Genomic DNA, 7,491 nt, shown 5'->3' with positions numbered 1-7,491 from the left:
TCCCCCCCCCCATTTTTTTTTTTTTTTTTTTTTTTTTTTTTTTTTTTTTTTTTTTTTTGAGACAGAGTTTCACTTTGTTGTCCAGGCTGGGGTGCACTGGCATGATCTTGACTCACTACAACCTCTGCCTCCCAGGTTTGAGCAATTCTCATGCCTCAACCTCCTGAAGCTGGGATTACAGACACCTGCCCCCATGGCCAGCTGATTTTTTGTATTTTAGTAGAGACAGGGTTTCCCCATCTTGCCCAGGCTGGTCTCGAACTCCTGAGCTCAGGCGATTCACCTGTCTCGGCCTCCCAAGGTGGTAGGATTACAGGCATGAGCCACTGTGCCTGGCCTAGCACCATATCAATTTTCTTATCTTTTCAAAAAACAAAACAGGTTTTTTGAACTAACACAGACAAAAAATAAAGAAAATTTAAATAAATAAGAGGTCAAGAAATAGGAAATTATGTAAAGCAACCCAACTTATGAGTTGTAGGCATTCCTGAGAGAGAAGAGAAGGTAAAAAGATTGGAAACATACTTGAGGGAATAATCAGAAAAACTCTCTTGGCCTTGCTAGAAAAGTACACATCCAGATGCAAGAAGCTCAGAGAACATCTGGAAATACTTTGCAAGATGAACTTCAACAGACTAAAGTCAACTAGAAGGAAAATACTCTGAAAGAAGCAAGAGAGAGTTTTCAAATCACCTATAAACGAAATCACATTAGACTAACTGCAGTCTTCACAGAAGAAACTTTACAAGCCAGAAGGCACTGGGATTCTATTTTCTGTCTGTCTTCTGCTTAGTCTAGCCTATTGTTAAAGCTTTCAACTGTAAATCGGTCCTGCAGTGTGTTTTTCATTTCTACAAATTCCATTCTTTTAATTTAAAGATATCTGTACTTAATTCACATTCTGCATTGCTCTGATATCTTTGTGATGATTTTCAATCTTCTCTTGGATCTCATTGAGCTTCCTTATAATCCATATTTTGAATTCATTATCTTTCACTTCAGAATTGTCATTTTGGTTGGTTAGGATCCATTGCCAGAGAGCTAGTGCATCTTTTGGTAGTGTCAAAACATTCTACTTTTCTTTTTTTTTTTTTTTTTTTAAATTCATGATGCCAAAGTTCTTATGATGGTTTCTTCTCATCTGGGAAAGTTATCACTTCTTGTTTTTGAATTTACTTTAATTTAGGTGGGGCTTTCCCCCCTTGTGGGTGTAACTATAGCGTCTATTGGGTAGGGGGCTTTGGCTTTGTTTCTTTAACCCTGTGCCCTTCTGTCAGTAGACTTTTTATTGTTTTGTGCCATTTAACCTCCATGCCAGTAAGTGGCACACATGAGTAAGAGCCAGCTATGGCAGAAGCAGATGGTGTGTGTTTGATATCTGTTTACTGTGATTTCATCTCTGTTGTTTCAGGTGATAGGCTGGTCTATGTAATGCCTAGACTCTGAGTTGCCTGTTCAGCCTAGAGGGGAAGACAAAGCTTGGCAGAGCTGGACCACAAAGCTTACCCACCAACATCTCAATGATGAACGTCAACAGTAGCCTTTACAGGGGTGGCTGGGATAGCTCCTGGTGAAATGCTCACAGGTCTCTGTAGGGAGGGAGGAGCTGTCCCAGCTCTGCCTCCTATGTAGGTAGGAACATGATCTGTTTCCCTATCCTACCCCTGTCCCACAGAGCTCATGACTCTTAGTTCAGACAGACACTGTCATCTACCTCCAGGTCATAATGTAGCCAAGAGCCATTGAAAATGCCTGTCTGGTGACTCTTCATAGGAGCAACCTCAGGGTAGGACCTCTTCCCTCAGCATAATACAGACAGCCCTGTGGTTTACCTGTTCTCTCATGCAGGAACGCTGCTACTTTGTGTACATAGGGAAAGCAGCTTCACCTTTCAGCACAGGAGGGTGGGTTTCAGCTGTTGTGTCGGCCGGCTGGGTCAGCACAGCCTTAGTCTCTAGAAGGGGTGATCAGGTGCCAATGGTGGACTGGGCTAGCCATTTTCTTGATTCTCAGATTCCAAATGGTGTTCTGGATGGTACGCATAAGTACTGGAGGGACTGGATCAGAAACAGGCTGGCATATGTGTCCTCAGGTACCCAGGGTTCAGATGCTGGCTGTGATAGAGAGGGGCAGGCTGGCCCCCACACAACTGGCAGAAAACTTAGGCAGGGGCAGGAAGAATTCTCAGGCAACTGCAGAATGCTAAAGCAACAGCAGTGCCAGGGCTGATTGCAAGTACCTGGGGCTGGGCTCTCAGAAGAGTGCCAGGCCACAGCTGAAATGATCAGATAGGAACATTGTTCTTAATTATTTTTCTTTGAGACAGAGTTTTGCTCTTGGTGCCCAGGCTGTAGTGCGATGGTGGTGCCTCAGCTCACTGCAGCCTCTGCCTCCCGGGTTCAAGCAATTCTCCTCCCTCAGCCTCCTGAGTAGCTGGCATTACAGGCACCTGCCATCACACCAGCTAATTTTTGTATTTTTAGTAGAGGTGGGGTTTTGCCACGTTGGCCAGGCTGGTCTTGAACTCCTGACCTCAGGTGATTTGCCTGCCTCAACCTCCCAGAGTGCTGGGATTACAGGTGTGAGCCACTGCACCCAGCCTGTCCTTTATTCTTAAAGGACAGTTTTTTGGGGGTAAAGTATTCCTTTTGGTCTTTCTCTTTCTTCCAGTACATTGAATCATCCCACTGTTTCTTGACCTGAAAGATTTCTGTTGAGATATCTGTTGATAGTCTTATGCGGGCTCCCTTATATGGGACAAGATGTTTTTCTCTGGCTGCTTTCAGAATTCTCTTTGTGATATAGGTCAGAGTATACAAAGATTCAGTTTGCAAAATGAGTAATTTCTTTTTTTTTTTTTTTTTTTTGAGATGTAGTCTCACTCTGTTGTCCAGGCTGGAGTGCACTGGCAGCGATCTTGGCTCACTGCAAGCTCTGCCTCCTTCTGAGATTTCTATAATGCGTACATTGGTTTTCTTGATGATTTTCTGTAAGTTCCATATGCTCTCTTCACTTTTCCGTCCTTTTGTTTTGTTCATCTAATGATAATTTCAAATAATTTGTTTTAGAGTTCACTCATTCTTTCTTCTGCTTGATTGAGTCTTGCATTGAAGTTGTCCACTAAAATTCTCAGTGCAATTATTTTACTTTGTAGAACCAGAATTTTTGTGTTTTTTATTTCTTGATTGAACTTCTAATTTTCATGTATTGTTTTCCTGATTTCATTTTGTCATTTATCTGTATTTGCTTGAAGCTTATTTAGCTTTTTTTATAGACAATGATTTTGAATTTTGCCGGGTGTGGTGGCTCACACCTGTAATTCCAGCACTTTGGGAAGCCCAGGTGGGCGGATCACCTGAGGTCAGGAGTTTGAGGCTAGCCTGGCCAACATGGTGACACCCCTTCTCTACTAAAAATACAAAAACTAGCTGAGCATGGTGGTGCGTGCCTGTAGTTCCAGCTACTCGGGAGGCTGAGGCAGAATCGCTTGAACTTGGGAAGTGGAGGTTGCAGTGAGTTGAGATCACACCACTGTACTCCAGCCTGGGTGACAGAACGAGACTCTTGTCAAAACAGACAAACAAACAAACGTAATTATTTTGAATTTTTTTCAAGTAGCACATGGATCTTCATTATTTTAGGGCCTGTTAATGGCTTTATATTAGGGATTTTTTTTTCTCTCTCTTTTTTGTGGGGGGGGGCGTCATGTTTGACTTATTCCTCATGATCTTCATAGTCTTGCATTGGTCTTTGCTTATTTAAAGGAGCAATCTTGTCTTCTTATCTTTACAGACTCGTTTTATTAGGTAAAGACACTCTCATCTTAGGCTCCCAACTGGTGTAACTACGTTAGGGACCATGGTCATGTGGGATGGATCGGGTCCTGGTCTTCTGTGAGTTCTGCAGTCAGTCTATGTGGGTGACGCTCCTGGAAGGACTTTGGACAAGGAGCTTCAGTGCTTCAGGCATGTGGGGTTGGAGCCAAGTCCACAGAGAAATGCGGATGCTTATAGGTCTGCTGAGTCTGCACTTAGTGTATTTGCTACTAAGGTGTGAGCCTGTCTTCTTAAAGGGGCTTTCCTTGGTCTTCAAATGTACTAGAATATCATAATCTGCTATCTGGATTCCAAAGCTCCCACAATGGCACTTTTGTCCATAGATGCTTGCCAAATTAGCGTTTTCTCAGGGGATAAGAACTGGGATCTCCTATTCTCTTATCTTGCAGGTGTCACTCTCCTTTAATTATTTAATCTTGGTTTCTCTTAGATCTGTGGACCTAATTATAATGACTATTAGAAATGAAATATTTTTTGGATAAATCCAACATCTGAACAGTCTCACAGCCAGTTTCTGTTGACAACTTTGTTTCTTTTTTTTTTTGATACGGAGTCTCGCTCTGTCACCCAGGCTGGAGTGCAGTGGCCAGATCTCAGCTCACTGCAAGCTCCGCCTCCCAGTTTTACGCCAGTCTCCTGCCTCAGCCTCCCGAGTAGCTGGGACTACAGGTACCCGCTACCTCACCCGGCTAGTCCTTTGTATTTTTTCGTAGAGATGGGGTTTCACCGTGTTAGCCAGGATGGTCTCGATTTCCTCACCTCGTGATCCGCCCGTCTCAGCCTCCCAAAGTGCTGGGATTACAGGCTTGAGCCACCATGCCCGGCCTGTTTCTTTTTTTAAGGGTATATTTTATTTTATACATTGCATGTAATATTTTGTTACAAATGGGGTGTTTTAGATACTGCATTGTGACAACTTAGGGTGCGAGTTCTATCTCCTCCCCTAGAGCTTGTTATGTATTTGTTCAGTAACTGGCAGAATTGTTTGAGTAAAGTCTGTTTCTCTTCCTACAATGTTAAGCTTCTGATGTTGCTCCTCGTTAAGGTACAGTTTTAGGCAGGCCCATAGCCGCACTGAATGAAGTGGTTTTGGTTGCCCTGTCTCTTTTCACATGATCATACCCAACTGATAAGCTCCACTAATTGCCAGCGGTTGCTCAATTGTTTGCAGCACTGCCCTGTTAAATATATTATTCTGTAAATGAATTCTATCAAATTGTCTCCTTTTAAGGAATGGGAGAAAATGATGTCTACTAAAATCTTTTACTTTGTGTTTCCCACAACAGGATACCTTGCTTTAGGCTCTGCTCAGTAGACAGTTTCCAACTGTGTGCACAGCCTGAGACTGATGCTGACAGAAACCAATTAGTGCATATTGTTAAGTCTTAAAATGAGATGCAGGGTAGATCCCTAATTAAATTTACTACAATATCATCTCGCTGTCATTTTTATAACAGGAGTGAGAGTAATAGAGTAAGCTCTATTGGTGCTAGAGAATTCAATTGATATCATTCTTGTTCTCTAAGCGCTGTTACCCTTTGCTGTGATGGGGAGTATGGATGAAGTGAAAGTTGTAGAAAGGATGGTCAGAGGCCATCACTACCCTTGGGGAGTTTTGCAAGGTAAAAATGAAAGAGGGCAGGCTTTGGAATGATTAGTTAAATATATGTGTATCATTCATAGTCTCAAAGTAACATTTTAACTTGGGCTAATATTGGTAACTCTTATAATCTGTAAGTTAACAGTTACTAATGAGGAACATAAACTCTGTTTTATTTAAACTAATGCTTACTTTGACCATGATTCATTCTCATAGAAGTTTGCTGAACCCTGCTTTAAGCCAAAATCTACAGAGGCTGGGAAGAACCTCTTTGTTTATCCAGTGCTCCCAATGCACCATGTACATATTATCTGTCTGTGTGTCAATCATGACATTGAGAATGCTGGAAAGCACTTTAAACAAAATGGAAGCAAAAATACTAGTGTGTAGACATGTTACATAAACTCATTACTACCTAATGTAGAAACCATTTTAAACTGGTCACTAGAAAAAAGAGTGATAAACTTTTTAAAACAAGAAAGTACAATTTACCTTTGGCTAAAGATTATACCTTTGACATTTATATTATTATTTAGCATCATACTAAGTTAGAATAGTGTAGTAAGCAGTAATTTATTGTCTGATTCATATACTTGTGGTACTAATTATTGGAGAATGGAAAATTTCTACTTGTACTGGTTTCCAAATGATATTTTTTGTTTTTTTTGTTTGTTTTTTGAGACAGAGTTTTGCTCTTGTCACCCAGGCTGGAGTGCAGTGGCACGATTTTGGCCCACTGCAACCTCCACCTCCTGGGTTCAAGTGATTCTCCTGCCTCAGCCTTCCCAGTAGCTGGGATTACATGCGCCTACCACCACACCTGGCTAATTTTTGTATTTTTAGTAGAGATGGAGTTTCACCATATTAGGCTGATCTTGAACTCCTGATCTCAGGTGATCCACCTGCCTTAGCCTCCCAAAGTGCTGGGATTAAGGCATGAGCCACCGTGCCCAGCCCCAAATGATGTTTTTAATAAATTGACATATTAGAAATTTTAAAATTTGTTAAGGATACTTAAAACTTAATGTTTTAATATTTGTTGTATTATGTTGTATTACATATTAGTATATGTTATAAAATATATAACTATACTATATGTGGATGTATAAAATTTGGTCACAGTATTAATCACAATAAACCATATATTGTGGTCAGTTTTCTGGACATGATAAATACAGGAGAGAGCCATACAAATTATTTTTCATTAATTAATCTTCATTGACAAAACTATATATACTTTTCATGTACAACATATTGTTTTGAAATACATATACATTGTGGAATGGTTACATTGATTTAATTAACATATGTGTTATCTCAATTATTTTTGTGATGAAAACTTAACATCTATCTTAGCAATTTTCAAGAATATAAAATATTGTTATTAACATAGTCACTATGTTGTACAATAGATCTCTTTAACTTTTTCTTATCTAACTAAAACTTTGTATCCTTTGACTAACATCTCTCCTACCATACCCTCTACCTAACTCACATAACCACCATTCTACTCTCTGTTTCTACAAGTTTAACTTTTAAAAATTTGATCTATTAGTGAGATCATTTACTATTTGTCTTTCTGTGCTTGGCGTATTCACTTAGTGTAAAGTCCTCCAGTTCCATCCATGTTGCTGCAAGTGATAGGATTTCCTGATTTTTAAGGCTGAATAGTATTCCATTGCACATGTATGCCACAGTTTTTTCTTCATGCATCTATTCATGGACACTTAGATTGCTTCCATATCTTGGCTCTTGTGAATAATGGTAGTGTAGGTATCTCTCTGACATACCGACTTCATTTTTGGGAGGTAATATATCCAGTAGTGAGATGGCTGGATCATATGGTCGTTGTTTTATTTTTAATTTTTTGAAGAAACTTCATGCTGTTTTTCATAATAGCTATCCTAATTTACATTGCCACAAACAGTGTACAAGGGTTCTCTTTTTTTCCATGTCCTCACCAGCACTTGTTTGTCTTATTGATAATAGTCATTTTAGCATGGATGAAGTAACAGCTTATTGTGTTTTTAATTTTTTTTTTTTTTTTTTTGAGAT

The sequence above is a fragment of the Rhinopithecus bieti genome, unplaced genomic scaffold, assembly GCF_001698545.2.
Source record: "Rhinopithecus bieti isolate Rb0 unplaced genomic scaffold, ASM169854v2 scaffold_68143, whole genome shotgun sequence".
NCBI classification, from domain to species: Eukaryota; Metazoa; Chordata; class Mammalia; order Primates; family Cercopithecidae; genus Rhinopithecus; species Rhinopithecus bieti.
Note: the sequence above shows the minus strand (reverse complement) of the source record.